The following is a 21,350-nucleotide window of genomic DNA, read 5'->3' as shown; positions in this document are numbered from 1 at the left end:
ATCATTGCACTACGTTTGTCATATTTATCGATTCGGAAACAATATTAAAGTTTCTGGCCCCCGCTTAGCGGGGGTAACCTTTCTAGTTATTATTATTATTATTATTATTATTATTATTATTATTATTATTATTATTATTATTACTAAGCTTATATTTTGAGTTTTTTAAGTGTTTATATTACACGATCTAAAATATGCTTTTATAAAATATATATTTTTAAAACTATTTTGAATATTGTTATGAAGCTTAGAAATAGTAAATTGGACATTTTTTTGGCAGAAATGGTCACTGCACTTTGCTCCTTATTCTTTACCTATTTTGACATTTTTGGTCCTTGCAATCAATATTTTTACACTTTTTAGGAACCTTTTAATATTTAAAGTTTGGCCACAAAACTTTAACAGTTTGACAACTTTGATTTTTTTTCTAAAAATTTGCTAATTCTTACCCCTTTAATTCTTTAACCGTTTTGAAACTTCTAATAATTGCAGTCAAACTTTTACATTTTTTTCATAAAACGGTCCGGGGAAAACTTCGGGTTTTTCATCCTTGCACTACGTCTGTCATATTTATCGATTCGGAAACAATATTGAAAGTTTTTGTCCCCTGCATAGCGGGGGTAACCTTTCTAGTTTAAACTATAATACATGATTGAATATTTTCGTTTTCTATTTTTTTCTAAAAATATTTAATATACGAAAATCGTTTTATCTATTAATTTTTATGTGATATTATTTTCAACATTTATCGTTATTTTTTATTTAAATATATTTATTATTATAAAAAAAACGATACATTATTATTTCTGAAACACAAACATTTTAAACATGTAAACTATTTTTATTTTCCTTTAAAGAAAATGAATTTAATGAACTTAATGTCATATTACTCATTGTTAGATGCATTTCATGCATCCATTTTGTAGTTTTACTCCATAAAAGTGCATTGCATTTAGGTTTAAACTCATGCATGTTGCATATTTTTCGGGATTTTTCATGATGCAATTCCATTCACATGTTTTTCTGATATTTCAGGAACTTTTGGAGGTAGGATCTTAGTTGAGGTGATGAATAAGAGATATGGATGAAGTTTCGGGACTTGTGGAGCATCGAGGAGGAAGATATCAAGAAAATGAAGATTTTAGCTTTACAGAGAGTTACACGGTCGTGTAAATGCAAGCCTTGTGTTTACATGAGCCGTGTAAACGCATACTCATGAGCAGTGTACTTCGAAGACCTGGCCAAATTGAGCAATATACTTTTTTGTGTTTACACGGCCGTGTAAATTGGTAGTGTTAGTTTACATGGGTCGTGTAAACGAGGTCGTCAGTTGAAATAAGTTTTTCTCCTTTCTAAAATTATGCAAACGGTTCTAGAAGAAGGGGGATCGATTTGGTGAGTTCTAGGAGGAGATTTTGGGAGCATTTTGAAGACAATTTTTGCTTGAAAACATTTAGATTTCACTTGGATTTTAATTTGTAAGACTTTAACTTCAAATTCTAGGTGTGTGCTTGTTCTAGTCATGAGTGGCTAGAAACTTAACTCTCCAACTTCATGTATTGACAATTGTATGTGTCAATTCAATCATTTGACTTGGTGTTTGTTTTAAATGCTAACTAATGAATTTGATTTTGTTTTAATTGAAGGTTTGATTTCAATTCTAGTTCTTTTTGGCCAATTGAGTTAGGGTTAAATCACTCATGTTATCTATTACACAAAATCCGTAATTGTTTTGTAAAATAGAACAAGTAACAAGTATTAAATCATACTACTTGCAATGATTCTAGTACAGATCAAATTCACACATTCTAACACTTCCAAGCTTATGAGAAATATTGAATGTTGTTTGTAAAATTCACACAAAGCATAATGCAATCTTTCCACCTATTCTAAGAACTTGTTTAGATTAGGTTAGTTAGATTAGAATTAGTTAAAGAGCTTATTTTAATTAATTAAAGTGGTGAATGTGAATTGCTAGAGCTTATTAGCATTTCTAATACCAACTTATACGGAATTAAACAAATATCATTTCATATTTTGAATCACATTGCTAATTAGTCTTGCATAGAGTTGGAGTACTTACAAATCTTGAATTTATTTTACTTAATCAATTGCTATTTATTACTTCAGTCCTTTATTTGAATCATTGTATCTAAACCTCCCCCGCCCCCTCTTTTGTGATCTCATTTGTACCTTACGCAAAAAGGGTATAAGCACTTATCTCGTGTCTCTGAGGATCAACCCTACTTACCTTGTATTACATTTTTATTACAAAGTAGTAGTGTTTAAAGAGTTATTTTTACCCATTTATTTGTTAGGTCTGGCACGCCTAACAAATTGGCGTCGTTGCGGGGGACATGGTGTTACTAATTGTTTATGCCTAGATCTTTTTGTATAGGTACACCATTGCCAATTGATTCGAAGATAAAGAAAATTGCAAAGAAGTTAAGGAAGCAAGCCAAACTTCATAAGAAGCAACCGGGCTCTGGGACTTCTTCATCATCTAACCCTCCAGTAATCAACATTTGGGAGGACATACGTCTCTCAAGTGTGTCTGCATCTGAAACAGAAATCCTATCACTCTCATCTCAACCACCCTCACCCAAAAATACCACTCCACCATCTTCACCTACTTATAATATCCCAAACAATACACCCACAGAAACTTCAACCACTACTCACACCATAGGAGATAACCATGGAGGGAATCCACCTCCAAACCCACCACCCAAACAAACTCTCTGTCAATGGTCGAGGCAAGAGGTTACTCAACAACCTCTTTGCATCACATATCCGACAGCCACAAATCTTGAACTTAAATTTAGACTCATCCACCTACTCCCTACCTTTAGAGGTTTGGAAAATGAAGATCCCCACAAGTTTCTAACAAAATTCCATGTTGTGTGTGTGGACATGAAACCACACAATGTCACAGAGGATCAAATCAAGCTTAGGGCATTCCCCTTCGCAGTGCAAGATGCAGCTAAAGATTGGCTCTACGACCTCCCACCGGGGATGGTTGCTACTTAGGTAGATCATGCGCGCCTCTTTTTGGATAAATACTTTCCCGAGATGAAAGCTTTAGCCCTATGGAGGGAAATCATTGGAATCAAGCAACATAAAAGAGAAGCATTCCCCTTAAAAGAGAAGCATTCCCCTTAAAAGAGAAGCATTCCCCTTCACATAGGGGGCCACGTACCCCAATTCTGTGAGTGGCCGGGTACGCCCAACATACAGTTTTGGTACGCGCTGCGTAACCCGGAGGGTTGACTTTTGGTTGACTTTTAGGGTTTAGTCAATGGTTGGATCTTTGAGCCATAAGAGGGGTAAAATGGTCTTTTACCCTTCTAAGAGATCTTAGAGAGGGTTTAGTCTAGCCTTTAAGAGTTGTATTGATTAGATTAATTATTCCATGTGATTAGGCGGAGGCTAGACCAGATTTACCGAGTTACCGGAGGTGAGTCTTCTCACTATACTTTACCTAGAGTGGTAATTAGAGTTATGTGACAGAGTATGTTGTATGCTATTATATGATGTGATATCTATGTGATTCTGTGCTATATGCGATTCTGCGTTTACAGAGTTAGGACCGAAAGGTCCACAGATTTAGGACCAGAGGGTCCAAAGAGTTATGGGACTAGAGGGTTCCACTTAGACACTTTGACCAAAGGGTCATACAAAGTTATAGCCTCGAGTGGCTAATATGTGTTGTATGTGGTATTTTGGGGAACTCACTAAGCATTTATGCTTACAGTGTTATGTGTTATGTGTTTCAGGTACTAGTGACGATCGCGGGAAGGCGCCGACACAATCCGTACACACAGACCGAGGATTTTATTTGTGATCTTGGGATATGTTTTATTTGATTACAATTGTTGAACATGAAATTTGAGAATGTTTAAATGATAATTATATTGTTTGAAAAATGTAAAATTGTTTTGAAAATTTACGTCGTTACAAGTTGGTATTAGAGCCTTGGTTTGAGGGATTCGGACGCACCTTCGGGGGTATCTGAACTCAAACTGAGGATTTGAGGAATTTTTCGCAATAAAACAATTTTTCTAAAAAGAGTAAAAGGTTTTAAGACGAGCAGAACAGAGCAGTGTGTACGGTCAGCCAACACCCGAACAGTGATTTCCCAAAATACCCTTACATTATGTGTTATTAGATACGTTATGATATGTTATGCATGCTAGAGCAGGCTAGGTACGCATATTAGGACTAGAGTGGCCTGATTTGTGATGCCTTAGCCTAGGAGATTTCTGCTGCTATGTGATGCTTGAGAGTGAATAGGTAGCAGCGAGGAGTGTATGAGAGGTCTGCTAGAGAGTGGCCTATGCGTAGCAAGGTTAGAGTACTTGCGATCTGGGATCCTAGGATGGGGACTTGGGGTGAATACTGATGCGGTGTGGAAGGTAGTATAAGGGCCCGTACTACTGGAAACACCGAATCAATGCGCAGTCCAAGTAAGAATCCTTAGGGTACTAATGTAACACCCATAATCAGGAAGACCAAGAAAGGAAAGAAAAGCCCTAAGTCAAAGGAGTCAACTCGTCGAGTCCAAGGAGGAACTCGACGAGTCGGAGCGTGACCCGTGTCGCGGATTAAGTGACTGGCTCGTCGAGTCGGGGAGACTGACTCGGCGAGTCTGGTCTGGGTTGGGAAACCCTAATTTCCGGACTTGGTACCCTATTTAAGCATCATTTCAGGCCTCCACCCCAGCCTCCATCACTCCCTTAACCTACTCTCAAAACCCTAAGCCTCCATTGTAGTGATCTCAAGCTTTCTTTGCCATTTTTGGGTGCTTTGAAGCTAGAATGAAGAAAGGAACCTTTGGTGATTCAAGAATTGGCAGTAGATTCTGAGTTGGTGTGATATTTCAGATCATTTGAAGGTATGAAGCTCATACCTTGGCTGTTATTCATTTAGATCCCCTTTCCTAGTTAGATTTTATCATTTTTGGGGCCATTTCCAAGGCTAATTCGTGTATTGTGCCTTGGTGAGCAAAGAGAACTTCATATATAGGTTCGTCTTGGCTCAGAAACCCATAAAGTATCAGTCTTTGGTGTATTGGTGAAGCATGTTTGTCTCAAACCCTAGCCCTAGAGTGTTTCAAGCCTATAAATCCTTGGTTTCACATAAAGTTTGCAACTTTACGTGAAGGGTGGGCCTTAGAAGTGTGGATCTACAGTTTGGAGCCCCTGCATGGCTCGAAAAGTCACTGTATGGATTAAGAACTAAAGCGACTCGGCGAGTCACATGGGTGGACTCGGCGAGTTGTATGAAGATGGGCAGGAACTCGACGAGTTGGAAGAACAACTCGGTGAGTCTGTTGAAGGTCGCCTTGGACTCGACGAGTCTGTTCTTGGACTCGGTGAGTTTGGTCGCAAAACCCTAATCTTCTCTCGTTAAGACGCAGATCAGTGAGTTGAGTGGTGACTCGGTGGGTTTGGTCAGGATGGGACTCGGAGATCGTTGAACTCGAGGAGTCTTGGGGTGACTCGGCGAGTTGAGTGGTATTTTGAAGTATTATGAGTTTAAGAACTTGGCGAGTTTACGGGTTGACTCGGCGAGTAGAGTCAACTGGAAGGTTGACTTTGACCAGAGTTGACTTAGTTTGACTTCTGGAGTTCAGTTTAGGCTAAGTGTTATTTCTGGTATTGGTAGCTCAGGGAGCTAGAGGAGCAACATTTCAGAGAGTTGTCAGATAGCAGCCAGAGGGTTATCGGCCGAGTTCAGCAGTTCAGGTGAGTTTTCCTTCTAGTAGGAACGGGTCTACGGCCATAATGCCGACCCGTCTAGTTAGCAGTAGTTTCCGGACTCCGGTCCGATGCAGTAGTTCGGTGTGCTTGACTTTTTTGTGATTCAAGCATGTTTTTGTGTTATGTGTTATGGACTTCGGTTTGATGCAGTATGCAGTATATGTGCTTATTCTAGTTGATATGTTATGCTCAGTCAGTTTCCGGACTTCAGTCCAATGCAGGGGCAAGGCCGCGGTTAGTCCGGACTTCGGTCCGATGCAGTTAGCCGGACTTCGGTCTGATGCAGTTAGCCGGACTTCGGTTCGATGCGCGGGGCAAGGCCCCAGTTAGTCCAGGCTTCGGCCCGATGCAGTTTTCAGATTTCGGTCCGATGCAGGGGCAAGGCCCCAGTTAGTCCGGACTTCGGTCCAATACAGTGGGCAAGGCCCAGCATGTGCTTTATATGTTATTATATGGTATGTGGTAGTTTGGGGGAGCTCACTAAGCTTCGTGCTTACAATTTTCATTTTTGGTTTCAGGTACTTCCGGTAGCAGAGGGAATAGCTCGGGATGATCGCATGGCACGCACCATATTTAGTCAGCCTGGGATGTTTCACTCTGATAATAAGATTATGTTTTGAATTAATACTTTGATTTTATGTTAAGAATTATTTCGTGGTTTGATAATCATGGTTTAAGTAATGTTATTTAAATGAATTTTTTAGTTATGATTTTTGGGTTGTTACAACTAAAGAGCAAGTATGGTTGAGTGATCGAGTGTGAGTATACTCGAGCGGGTCTCTGATATTTTATGTTGTATTTCAGAGAGACAACATGGTTGGTACACGTCACACACCTGAGAGCAGCGACGTTAATGATGAGGAGATCTACAGGTTGATTCATGAGGAGGTGGCTACTGATGGGTTTTATGCATAAGAAACAATCCTATGTGCTCATACAAACCCTAATGCTTGGATCTAGGTTTCTCTATTGTACATGCTTTGAATCCAAGACTAATAAACTTAGATCTAACATATTATAAACTAAATTAGGGTTTATAGAATTACCTTTGATTGTTATATAGCAATAACAATCAATTCCTTGCTTGGATTGGCTTCAAAAGCTTAGTGCCTCAAGTGCTGCACCTCTAATGGAATCACAAACACCATATACAACTTGGATGAAGAGGAGAAGAAAGGGGGCTGCCAAAAATGACTAGAAACCCTAGAGAATCAGTTTTCCACGTTTTTGGGGCCTATGGGGTCCTTTATATACTTGTGTGGGCTGCTAGGGTTTCAGTCAAAACCCTAATGGACAGCTTAAACTCTAAGCAGCCCATGGAACCTTCTGGATAAGGCCATGGACGAAAATATGATGGGCTTCCATCATAATTTCGTTCACCCCTTATTCCTTTAGCATTCCTTAGCCCAATAACTCAATTATCCAATACTTGCAGTCTAGTCCCCTAAATTTAATTAATCTCTTTTAGCCACAAAATTAATTATCAATTAATTATTGACTAATATTAATTAAACAATATGATTTCTCCTTTAATATATTATTCTCATAATATATTAATAAATCATATTTAAACCTCTCTCTCCTTAATTCATCCTACATATTGCTATGGTGAAGGCAACCCAAAAGGACCATGCTCATAATCGGGTCAAGTACATACCAAAATAGTTATGGACTTAGACACTAATCCAACAGTCTCCCACTTGGATAAGTCTAATAACTATTTTCCGTATGACTTCAGAACCTGATCAACAATCGTAGCTTTCACAAGCCGCTGTCAACTCTGATCTTATCAGATAGCGTGTCCTCTAGATAAGGGATTATATATTCCTCCATTCTCAAGATATCGTATAGACAAAAGACATGAATTTCAATCATTCTCTCTATATTGTTTCCCGACTTCTGATTTATGACGACTGATAACAGACTACAATTGAACACATCAACTTAGTCCCGGCTTGGCCAAGCGCTTAGGTGTCATCACTAAATCATCGAGAGGCCCACAGATATCGCTTTTATCCCACTTTGAGTAAAAGGAATGGATAAACTTTGACTCATATGCTTGCTTGCATTTACTGATCGAATCATACACAACAATAAGTTTTATAACACCAAGTTACTGGTGCGTTTACTTATTATCAAGGTGCAACCGATCAACAAATAACAACTCACATGTCTCGGTTTCAAGAATATACAATATTATCGTCTCACTAATCACTCGTGATAAATCTATGAAGTGATCCAAGTGAGCGTGGGTTTAATCCAATACTCTAATCTTATCAAAGCACTCATGAACTCTGCAACAAACTTGTGCTATGTCTAAACACTTCAGACAATCTACAGACAGATTCATGACAATCTTTATTCATACCTACTCCCAACGTATGACTGACTGTGGATGTTTGAATAACCTAGTTATTCTGGAAGTCAAAACATGCAAATTGAAACATAACAATAATACTTAATCCTATATGACCTCAAACTTGTGAGAGTAAATAAAACACTTCTATTTAACCACCATATTGATTACTCATTATTATCGTTTACTGTTTCAGAAAATCAACTTATTACTCAAATTACAACAATAGCTATCCCATGCATAAAGCATGCACACTATGTTTCCTATGGTCCTTACTTTGTGAAATAGATTAATTAAAAAACCTTTTCAATGATGCTCATTTCACAATTCCTTAATCCCCATTGTCAGTGTAAGCACACAAGGTTCTTGCCACTACTAGAATATGCTAGATTCTAACATTTTACGCAACGATCCTTTCGCAAAGTCATAGCACAAAAGTCACCAAGACTTGGCCAATGAAATTACAAAGTACTCTATCGGGAATTGTTACAAGACAATTCTATAGACGTGAAGTCTCACATTCAAAGTACATTCCTTTGAACATCCTTCTTGCATAAAAGTTTCTAATCTAGACATAGATTCTTAATATCCAACTCCCAATATGGAAACATTTCCACATTTTCCATATGACAACTCATTCTTAATAGAATCTTATCTATTCATAATAATGTCGATATGGTCCATTCAATACCATACTTCCAACTTCTTACAAGCGACCAATCTTCAGCGAACTTTGGATCGTCCTTTGATGGTTGTTTAAATATTTTAGTCAAAACCAATTCTAGTCCTTTTTCCCTCTTAATGCGCTAGACATTTGAAAAATTTTTAGAATGGTAAATATTATAGCATTTGCAATCGATCCTATACCCGAAGCATATGGGACACGATGCATAATGTCTCACATAAAGATATGATACTTTACCAATCTTTTGCCATAATATTTTATGTGTCATGTTCTCATAATTCGAACTATGAAGAGGGATGCCGTAATAATAATCGAATTTTAAGAACACATTATGTATCCTTTAACTGAAAATATTAAAATGTCTCAATCTAAGATTTAGATTTTGAAACGAAGTATAATATTCTCTCCCTTAATTATATTAAAACAACTTTTCAACCCATGCAACTTTGCAAATTGAATCTTTGTTTTTCTATAATTAATATTGCTAACTTGCAATACTCGCCATAATAATCATACAAGCATAACACTTATGCTCCCACTATCATGATGATTATTATCATATAAGCATAACACTTATGCTCCCACTAGCTTTGACATGTATTCAGAAAACAAATGAACTTTCAAAAAACAATGCCTATTGAATTTTTGAAATTCATATTTCTAATACCAGATGCTTCGATAAGCCTTTATCTAGGCTTCTTAACCTTATACACCTTTGTCTTAGATAGCTCATATGTGTGTTTAAACAATTCAGAACTTATGTTACTAAGTTCCAAATGTTGAAACTAATTGCCAAATCTCATAATTCGAACTATGGAAAGGGATGCCGTAACCATAATCGAATTTTGAGAATACAATTTTCACAATCGCTATCTTCTTAAAATCTATTTTAGTGAAAGCATTTCCTCACAGTCATTTTCATGAAGGAGGGAATCTTATGACACTTAGATTTTATGGTGTATGAGTTCCTATCCATGTGAATTTGCCAAAACCAAGGTTTGCGACAAATCTAAACTCATATGGACTGAACTTTCTTAATCTTGATTTCTTTCCTTATGGTAGCACGAGTGCCCACCATGTCTTCCAAGTAGTTTAGTAACTTGTCCTTACATATCAATGTACTTTCCATCGACTAAGGCTCTAGTATGCATTCAAATGAGAACTCATAGAACTCACATACGCAATTAACTCAATTGGAATGGCACAAAAACAAAATAATGTCAGCACGATAGGTTGCAAACCTCAAGTCGTGTGCTAGTGATGATCGATAAGGTTTATTCTTTATTTTTTCTTGAAACCTTTCAAGACCATTAAGACTCCCACTGACTCCTTGACATATACGATTCTCTTGTCAAGAAACATTTCTTGACAAAGCAAATATTCAAGAGTTAGTGTAGTTCTTATCAAGACAAAACACTTCACAAATTGGTCCTAGTTGGTCTTTGTCTTATCCAAGACATCACAACTTACCAATTTCTAATGTGCAAGAATAAGAAAACTTTTCCAAATTCCACATTTGATGAGTGTTATAAACCTACTTAAGACTTGTCACTCAATGTCACAATCTTGGAGTATGACTCTAAGACTTGATATTGGAACGAAGTATGATTGACTCTTTTATTTAACCATTTCTACAGTTCTCGATTCCTTTTCTTAGACATGCAAATGCACTAAGACTCACTTAGAGGATCAATTGAGATATGGTTCTTAATCATTAAGACTTCATCATAAAACACAATAAAAGGTACTCTCCCTTCTTCTTAGAATGGAGAAACTTTTATCTTTCTGCCTTCTTGATTCTTCTTATTCGTTTTGCTATTGATTGAAACCATTTCAGTTAACTCAGAATTATACTCAATCTTATAAGTATAACCATATTTACTAAACTTTAGTAAATCATGACGAATATCTTTGTCACTCTTGTGGTAGACTTGATCAACGTACGACCTAGTGTACTCGATCTCCTAGTCCTTCAATTGACACTTTGTCAAAGAATTAGTCTAAATTTCCCAAATGTGAAAGTTTTTCATTCATCATGCAATACACGTTGCATGATTCCAAGTTTCTATCCAATTGAAACTTGGGTGATGAGAAACTCTCCCTATTTGGTAAACTTTTGATATGTCCACAAATAACATAATTAAGAATCAAATCCATTGTTGCTAATAATAGAAACATTCAAACATCAATTTTTTCATACATGCCATCGCAAGGATAAATAAATAAGATAAAATCAAAATTCATTTTATTGCGGAAAAAAATTTGTCCTTACAATGCAATTCAATTGAAAAACTATGTTATTACATATTTCTTAACAATCTATTCTAACTCCAAGTAGTAGCTCAAGAATCCATTCTTCAAGTAATGCGATCGAAATCCATTTCTTCATGATTAGATTCAGCTCACTTCTTCCCTCAAGCTTCCTCTCTTTTCTTCGATCCTACAAAACATCAAAATGTAATCTTATCACATCATGTATTAAGAATCTAGAATAGGAACTCAAAAGAGTTAGATAATGGATTTTACCTGAAGCAGAGCCATACGTCTTGACTCTCCCATCTCTTAGATTTCTCAGGTATTTAGGGCAGCTTCGTCTCCAATGCCCCTTCTCTTGGTAATAAAAGCAAATGGACTCCTTTGGTACAGCACATCGGACAATCACAGACTTAGTTCTTTCTGCACTTCCAATGTTGCCAGTGTCCATTGAAGTTTGGGAGTTTGATTCACCAGACAAGTTTGCTTGACCAGCACGCCAAATCATTGTTGATTCAGCAGCTATAAGCAAATAGGTGAGATTAATGAGGGTCACGTCGTGATCCATCATATAGTACTCTCTAATGAACTCACTATATGATTCAGGAAGTGACTGAAGAACCCAGTCAGCAGCCAACTCGCTTGAAATCTCGACACCCAACATGCTTAACCTATCAATGTGTGACTTCATCTCTAAGACGTGTGCACACACAGGTTTCCCATCTTCGTGTTTACTTGCCAAAAGGGCTAGAGTGAGCTTGAACTTTTCAAGCCTTTGAACTTGTGGGTCAGGGAGAACGATTGGAGGAGGTGGAGGAAGTGAAGCATGACTCTCATTTCCTTGATCGTATCTCGGAACGTCATCTTCATTTGGAAAGCTTGTTCCAAAGGATTTGGGAAGACCATTGTAAGATTCAAACATCTACAAAACGGGAGAAAATTCAAGTTATGTTGATTAGAATTCTTGATGTAACACCCAAATGAATCATCAAGCTAGGATCCAACACAATATTCTACAACCTAGAAAAGGGATGCCGTAATCTAGTTGCAAAATATTTGAAGGTAGGTAAATGACGATTTACCAATTTCCACCATGAAAAACGAAAAGGAAGATTAAGTTTTAAATGAATTGAAACTCCTAGATCTTTTGAGATTCATTGAAATTTTCAATGGCATGTTTAATCTCGATTATGCCCTACTATTTGTGACTGGGATGCCGAGGATCACAAACAAGGTGTGAATAACCATACGAATCACGTGGTGCACCCAATGCTACTATCACCTAATCAATGTGCCAGTTAGCCACACACGCTCCATTGATCTATGACAAAGATTGAGTCACCCTTCGCTACCAATGTCATCCCCAAATTAGTGTGCCGGTTAACCACACACGCTCCACTAACGTTTGACAGGGGTACAAAGTGTAATTCTATGGATTAACATACAATTTCACATTTTTCCTAAAGTAGCTATGATTTGGGAATTTGAAAAAGCATTTAGTTACTTTGTACTTCATTATACTTATAATGGAAGGTTTCTGTCCTATCCTACCCGTTTGGCTAACGACCCTCCACTAGTCAAGAGTGCGGTGGGTAAGAGTGGATACCCATTCAATCGCCATTTTATAGGCAATTTCCTTAAACACCCCTTATAGACCAGCTTCGTGAATGAGACCTACTAATGGTAAGACTGACTATTTACTCATATATAATACTAGACTTTGAATGTTATATATAGTATAGGGTGTATTTTACACTTTTAAAATACTAGGTGGTTTAACTTAGTAAATTATACTTTTAATTTAATTAAATGTAAACCAAAATCTTTATGGGTTTATTAAATCACTTTTAATTATACACTTTAATTAATTAATAAAACCATAAGGGTGTGATTCGAACTTTTCAAATTACTAGGGTTTTAGAATTTAACATTTCAAAATTAAACTTATAATCAACTTTTAAATTCCAAAACTAGAGGGCAAGTTTTGAAACATTTCAAAACATTAGGGATCAAATAACAAATAATTCAAATTAAACAATTAATTTCATAATTATCTACATTTGACCTAATCTTATTTTAGTCATTAGATAATTACCAAATAACTTTAAATAATCCATATTTATCACATAAACAACCAATATTTAAAAGATTTGAAATTATCTATTGTTTTGGCAAGGATAAACATTTAATTAAGATAAAATTCGGATTTTAGCTTCAAAAAACGAATTAGGCATTAAAACCAAGTCAAAACAGCAGTTAAATCCCGAAATTCCCTCTGTCTGACCCCTGGACTCGCCGAGTCAGGCAGACTCGCCCAGTTCATCCACTGACTCACTGAGTCAGGTCGGGCAAAGGCCAAAAATTCGTTTTTCAGTAAATAAAACAGATAAGCATCAAATACAACTGAAACCAATCAAGTCTCTGATACCACTGATGGGTTTTATGCATAAGAAACAATCCTATGTGCTCATACAAACCCTAATGCTTGGATCTAGGTTTCTCTATTGTACATGCTTTGAATCCAAGACTAATAAACTTAGATCTAACATATTATAAACTGAATTAGGGTTTATAGAATTACCTTTGATTGTTATATAGCAATAACAATCAATTCCTTGCTTGGATTGGCTTCAAAAGCTTAGTGCCTCAAGTGCTGCACCTCTAATGGAGTCACAAACACCATATACAACTTGGATGAAGAGGAGAAGAAAGGGGGCTGCTAAAAACGACTAGAAACCCTAGAGAATCAGTTGTCCACGTTTTTGGGGCCTATTGGGTCCTTTATATACTTGTGTGGGCTGCTAGGGTTTCAGTCAAAACCCTAATGGACAGCTTAAACTCTAAGCAGCCCATGGAACCTTCTGGATAAGGCCATGGACGAAAATATGATGGGCTTCCATCATAATTTCGTTCACCCCTTATTCCTTTAGCATTCCTTAGCCCAATAACTCAATTATCCAATACTTGCAGTCTAGTCTCCTAAATTTAATTAATCTCTTTTAGCCACAAAATTAATTATCAATTAATTATTGACTAATATTAATTAAACAATATGATTTCTCCTTTAATATATTATTCTCATAATATATTAATAAATCATATTTAAACCTCTCTCTCCTTAATTCATCCTACATATTGCTATGGTGAAGGCAACCCAAAAGGACCATGCTCATAATCGGGTCAAGTACATACCAAAATAGTTATGGACTTAGACACTAATCCAACAGCTACGACCATCCGCGCTGAGATACCGGAGATGTTAGGGTCTATCAAGACCACGCTGATCGAGACTTTTGATGAGCGGTATGCCGCTCTTACTGATGCTGCTGTTGCTGGGGCCACCGCTGCCGTTGCTGCTGCCAGGCCGCAGGGGGCGAGTCGTTGCTGTTCCGAGAGTTCAGCAACACGAAGCCACCAGAGTTTGATGGGATTCAGGATCCGATAGCTGCGATGAGATTGATCTCTGACATTGAGGGGTGCTTCTACACGTGTTCGTGTCTGGATCATCTGAGAGTACGGATCGCACTGAACCAACTTCGCTTGGGAGCGAAGGACTGGTGGAAGTTCGTGACAACGCAATTCACTTCTGCAGAGCTGGTCGCGGTGACATGGGAGAGGTTCACCGCTATGTTCCGAGATGAGTACGTTTCCCCGGTGGAGAGGGAACGGTTGGACCAGGAGTTTTTGACCCTCAAGAAGGGTACTGAGTCTGTTACTACGATCACCAGGATGTTTCACGAGAGGGCGGTATTTTGCCCTGAGCATGTGTCTACGGAGTAGGTACACATGAGTTGATATCTGAGTATTCTGAAGAGAAACATTCGTGAGTTCGTGGCGAACTCGACGTACCGGACATTTATCGAGCTTTAGGCAAATGCCCAGAAGAGGGAGATTGAGCTCGAGACTCGGGCCAGGGAGGAGGCGGAGTCTCACGGGAGGGATCGGCGACTGGCATAGTCCCAGCCGACAGCCAAGCGGGCAAAGCCCACCGATTCGAGATAAGGGGCCGCACTTGTGGCAAGTGCGGCAAGAGCCATGAGGGGATTTGTCGAGCGGGTTCTTGCTACAAGTGTGGAAAGGAGGGGCATATGGCTAAAGATTTCCCCACGGGATTTGCAGTGTGCTTCCACTGCAACCAGACCGGCCACCGGAAGGCCGAGTGTCCACAGCTGTGGGGGTCGGCACAGGGAGCACCGCATGGATCTACCCCTGCTGTTGTACGAGCTACCGAGAGTCGGCTAGTGAAGGCCGAGGCGCCACAGGCTCGCGGGAGATCCTTCCAGTTGACAGCGGAGGAGGTCCGCGCAGCGCCCGATGGTGTGGCTGGTATGTATTCTTTCATCTATGTATTTTGAGTTTGAGATATTATGCTTATATTATGATATGCGTAGGTACATTTCTTGTGAGTTCTGTACCTGCTTTGGTGTTATTTGACTCGGGTGTGAGTCGATCTTTTGTGTCGTTAGCCTTTAGTCTGCACATCAGTATCTGTCGAGAGGCGTTGAGTTGACCTCTTCGGGTATCCATAGTTGATGAGCGAACGGTATATGCTGCTGAGGTGATTCGAGGATGTGTACTCGAGATCTTCGGTGTTGAGTTCCCGATAGATCTGGTCCCGATTGCGATGGGGGATGTCTGTGTCATCGTGGGCATGGACTGGTTGAGTAGATTCGGAGCGGTCATCGACTGCGAGCGGCAGCTGGTGACCATACGAGACCCTAGTGGGGGAGTGCTTACGGTGTACAGAGAGGGTACCTGTTCTGAGTCGGCGTTTTGTTCGACTGCTAGAGCGAGGTAGAGTTTACAGCAGGGTTGTAGTGGGTTTGTGGCCTATGTGATGGACACACGAGTGGCCGCAGGGAGGCCGAGTTCGGTTAGTGATGTACCGATAGTGAGAGAGTTCCCAAACGTTTTCCCCGAGGAACTGCCAGGTGTGCCTCCTGAGAGGCAGGTAGAGTTTCGCATCGATTTAGTTCCGGGAGCGGTGCCTATTCCCAAGGCACCCTATTGCCTTGCGCCGCCAGAGATGCAGGAGTTATCCTTGCAGCTTCAGGAGCTGCTGGGGAAGGGGTTTGTTCGACCGAGTAGCTTGCCGTGGGGAGCACCGATCCTTTTTGTCAAGAAAAAGGATGGTTCACACCGGATGTGCATTGATTACCGGGAGTTGAACAAGTTAACGGGCAAGAACCGCTATCCTTTACCAAGGATTGATGATCTGTTCGATCAGTTGCAGGGGGCGTCTTGGTTCTCCTAGATTGATTTGAGGTCTGGATATCATCAGATGAGGGTGCGGGATGAGGATATCCCGAAGACGGCATTCCGGACTCGTTATGGGCATTACGAGTTCGTGGTGATGCCTTTTGGGCTCACCGATGCACCGACAACGTTCATGGATCTCATGAACCGGGTGTGCAGGACGATGTTGGATCGTTCGGTGGTCGTGTTCATTGACGATATATTAGTGTACTCGAGACCCAGAAAGCAGCATGAGGAGCATTTGAGAGAGATCCTCAAAGTTTTGAGATCGGAGAGGCTTTACGCCAAATTCTCCAAGTGTGATTTCTGGTTACGAGAGGTCCAGTTCTTGGGGCATCTCGTTAATCATAATGGGATATTGGTCGACCCGGCCAAGATCGAGGCGGTGATGAATTGGGAGGTGCCGAGATCCCCTACTAAGATCAGGAGTTTTCTGGGGTTGGCTGACTATTATCAGAGATTTATCAGGGATTTCTCCAAGATTGCCGTTCCTCTCACCAGTTTGACTCGGAAGGGCGTGACTTTCAGATGGGGTCCAGAGCAACATGCCTCTTTTGATACTCTTCGCCAGAGATTATGCGAGGCCCCAGTGTTAGCCCTTTCGGAGGGGATGGAGGATTTTTTTGGTATATTATGATGCATTGATATCGGGATTGGGTGCGGTGCTTATGTAGAGAGGGCATGTGATAGCGTACGCATCGAGGCAGCAGAAGCCTCACGAGGTGAGATATCCCACCCATGATTTGGAGTTGGGGGCCGTGGTGTTCGCCCTCAAGATTTGGCGTCACTATTTATATGGGGTTCGGTGTACTATATACACGGATCACAAGAGCTTGAAGTATTTGATGGATCAGCCCAACCTAAATATGCGTAAGAGGAGATGGTTGTATGTGGTAAAGGATTATGATTGTGAGATCCTGTATCACTCGAGCAAGGATAACGTGGTAGCCGATGCCCCGAGCCATAGGGCGGAGAGTGTCCCGATACGAGACGTTTGTTTGAGATTGATAGTGATGACTTTGGTGTTGGATACCATTCGAGAGGCCCATGCAGAGGCTGTGAGGCCGGAGAACCGCAAGAGAGAGCGGGTGATCGGACATATATCTGAGTTCGTTACCGATAGTCGAGGGCTTATGACCTTTCAGGGTCGGATTTGGGTGCCGTTCGTGGGCGAGGCACGTGCCATATTGATGGAGGAGGCGCATAGATCGAGGTTCTCGATCCATGTCGGGGCCACTAAGATGTATTTAGATCTGAAGAAAGACTATTGGTGGCCCTGCATGAAGAGGGATGTTGCGTGGTTCGTTGAGAGGTGCTTGACCTGTTGCAGGGTTAAGGCCGAGCACCAACGTCCGCATGGAAAGTTGCAGCCACTTGAGATTCCCCAGTAGAAGTGGGAACATATTTCTATGGATTTTATCACCAAATTACTAAGGACCGCGAGGGTTGTCGATGCAAGTTGGGTGATCGTCGACCGACTGACGAAGAGCGCTCACTTTCTTGCTATCAGTGAGAGCTCTTCTGCTGAGAGGCTGGCGGAGTTGTATGTGAGAGAGGTGGTATCGCGACATGGAGTGTCAATCTCAATTGTGTCAGATCGAGATGTACATTTCACTACCAGGTTTTGGAAGAAGTTTTGTGAAGAATTGGGCACAAGGCTGCATTTCAGTACCGCTTACCACCCGCAGACAGATGGACAGAGTGAGCGGACGATTCAGACGCTCGAGGACATGCTCCAAGCCTGTGTGCTGGACTTCGGAGGAAGTTAAGACACGTACCTGCCCTTGGCTGAGTTCTCCTATAACAACAACCACCGTTCGAGAATTGGTATGCCTCCTTTCGAGTTGTTATATGGGAGGAGGTGTCAGACTCCCATCTGTTGGGGAGAGGTAGGGCAGCGAGTGATGGGCAACACTGAGATAGTGCTTCAGACGACAGAGTAGATACAACAAGTCGGACAGAGATTTTTGACAACTCAGAGTTGCCAGAAGAGTTACGCGGATAGACGACGATCCGAGCTCGAGCTTCAGGTTGGAGATTTCGTGCTCCTGAAGGTATCTCATTGGAAAGGAGTGATCCGATTCAGGAAGAGGGGCAAGCTGGGGCCTCGGTACATTGGACCTTTCAGGGTGACCGCTAGGGTGGGCAGGGTAGCTTACCGTTTGGAGCTATCTGCAGAGCTGAGCCAGATTCATGATACCTTCCATGTGTCTTAGTTGAGGAAGTGTATTGCCGACGAGACGACAGTTGTACCGCTTGAGGACATTCAGGTAGATGCGAGCTTGATTATATTGAGAGGCCGATTGCGATTATAGATCGAAAGATCAAGGTTCTGATGAACAAGGAGGTGCCCCTAGTTCAGGTCCAGTGGCAACATCAGAGAGGGTCCGAGCTGACTTGGGAGCCAGAGTCAGAGATGCGGAAGCAACATCCGGAGTTGTTTGCAGCGTGAGACTTCGAGGGTGAAGTCTGGTTTTAGTGGGGGAGAATTGTAACATCCCGAGATTCAGGTATACCCGTTTAACCCTTCCTTCTTTCTAAGTTGTTTTGTTTAGCCCTTAAAAGTAAACCAAGGCAAATAAGTACGCTGCGCGTACTCAAGGGTGTGTTTTGGACGCAGACTCCACTCAGTACGCTGGGCGTAGCGGGCCCGGACTCAAAACCCTAATTTAGACTTGAGCCCTATATAAATAAGGCTATGGCCTTATCCTCAGCCACCATTTGAGAGAGTGAAACCCTAAAAGAAAGCCAAACTTCGTTCTAAGCTTGTGTGAGTGTTTTTGGAGCTAAAAGTGCCTTTGTGTGTTAATAAAAAAGAGGAGGAGATTCTTGTGAAGGCTAGAAGTTGGAGTGCAAGCTTGGATCTGAGTTTTACAAAGGGAGAAGCTTCACTTGGAGGTAAAAAGCTTAGAACTTTCCTTGTTGTTATTGTTGTGTGCTTCTTGGACCAATTTTTAGGGTTTTTGGTCCCAAGGTGGAGACTTTATGAGCAAAAGGTCTCCATAAGCTTAGATCTTCTATATTTCAGAGTGTTATGAGTTGTGGGTTCATAAAAATCCAAACTTGGACGTGGATCTTAAGTCATGCATGAGATCTAAGCTTTATGAGGAAAGAGGAGAGGTGTTAGAGTGATTAGCGACCTTTACAACCATGCAAAGGCTTAAAGGTTCCGACTTTATGGAATAAGAGGCTTAGGGGAAGTCAGATCTAAAAGTTGGATGAGTGTCTTAACCGTTTAAGACCCAAAGATCAAAAGAGAATAAAACTGGGAGTTACACGGGGCGTAATCCCAGTACGCGCAATGTAGGGGGCCACGTATCCCGATTCTGTGAGTGGCCGGGTACGGCCAGCGTACAGTTTTGGTACGCGCAGCGTAACCCGGAGGGTTGACTTTTGGTTGACTTTTAGGGTTTAGTCAATGGTTGGATCTTTGAGCCATAAGAGGGGTAAAATGGTCTTTTACCCTTCTGAGAGAACTTAGAGAGGGTTTAGTCTAGCCTTTGAGAGTTGTATTGATTAGAGTAATTATTCCATGTGATTAGGCAGAGGCTAGACCAGATTTACCGAGTTCGATATTTTCCGAGTTACCCGAGGTGAGTCTTCTCACTATACTTTACCTAGAGTGGTAATTAGAGTTATGTGATAGAGTATGTTGTATGCTATTATATGATATGATATCTATGTGATTATGTGCTATATTTGATTCAGAGTTTATAGATTTAGGACCGGAAGGTCCACAGAGTTAGGACCAAAGGGTCCACAGAGTTATGGGACTGGAGGGTCCCACTAAGACACTTTGACCAGAGGTGTTGGGTTTTGAGCATTCTAACACTCCTAAGTGTACATGCAACCCTAAATACCTTGGATCTATGTTTTCTCTATTATACATGCAAATAAGAACTTCCAAGGTATTATCCTAATCTAGCATACAAACACAATGACTATAGCAAGATAGAATACATACCTCTTTGGAGAAGAAAGTCTTCATGAAGCTTGAGTGCCTAGTGCCCCAAGTGTGACACCTCAAATGGAATCACAATCATCAAAACACTTGGAATGACTTGAGAGAATTCTACACTCTTCAAAATCGGCTAGCCCTTTCTTCACACACACTAGTGGCCAATTTTGATCAAGAATAAGATGCTTATATAGTTAGGGTTACACCATGTAAACCCTAATTGACATGGCCTTTCATTTCCATGATCCATGGGTACAAATACACCATGGAGCATCCATGGACCATCCTATGGGTTTTAGCCCAACTTGATTATCCATGGAGCATTAGCCCACTATACAAGTATGGATGATTTACACAATCAACCCATATATTTAATTAGTCTTCTTTTGATCACTTAATTAATCCTAGATTAATTCTTGATCAATACTAATTAAATAATCTCATTATTCTTATTATTAATATACTAGAACTTATAATATATTAATAACCATAAGTGTCTTATTTCTCTCATTATAGTCTATCCAAGTGCATGATGGTATGCAACCCAAATGGACCATGCCGGGTCGGGTCAAGTCTTACCAATTATAGTTATGGACTTAGACATTAATCCAACAGTCTCCCACTTGGATAAGTCTAAAACTATTATTGTGTATGACTTCAGGAACCAACCGGCAATCGTAGCTCTCAAAAGCTTCTGTCGAACTCTGACCTTGTCGATGAACTCTGACCTTGTCAGTGACTTGTCCATTAGATAAGGGATCATATATTCCTCCATTCTAGATATCATATGGACTAAGACATGGATTATAATCATTCTCTCTGTCCATTTGTTGTTTCCCAATTTCCGATTTATGACGACTGACTAATTGAACAAATCAAATCAGTCCTGGCCCGGCCGAGCACTTCCATTTGTCATCATCAAATCATCGAGGGGCCCACAGATATCGCTTTTATCCCGAAGGTAAAAGGAATGGATAAACTTCGACTCATATGGCTTGTTCTACTACTTGTTGAATCATACACAAAGGCACGTTTTATAGCACAGAGTTACCAAATGCGGTTTCGTGCAATCAATGTACT

This window comes from Lactuca sativa, chromosome 1 (genome assembly GCF_002870075.4).
Source record: "Lactuca sativa cultivar Salinas chromosome 1, Lsat_Salinas_v11, whole genome shotgun sequence".
Taxonomy (NCBI): domain Eukaryota; kingdom Viridiplantae; phylum Streptophyta; class Magnoliopsida; order Asterales; family Asteraceae; genus Lactuca; species Lactuca sativa.
The sequence above is the reverse complement of the archived record's forward strand: the minus strand, read 5'-3'. Positions refer to the sequence as shown.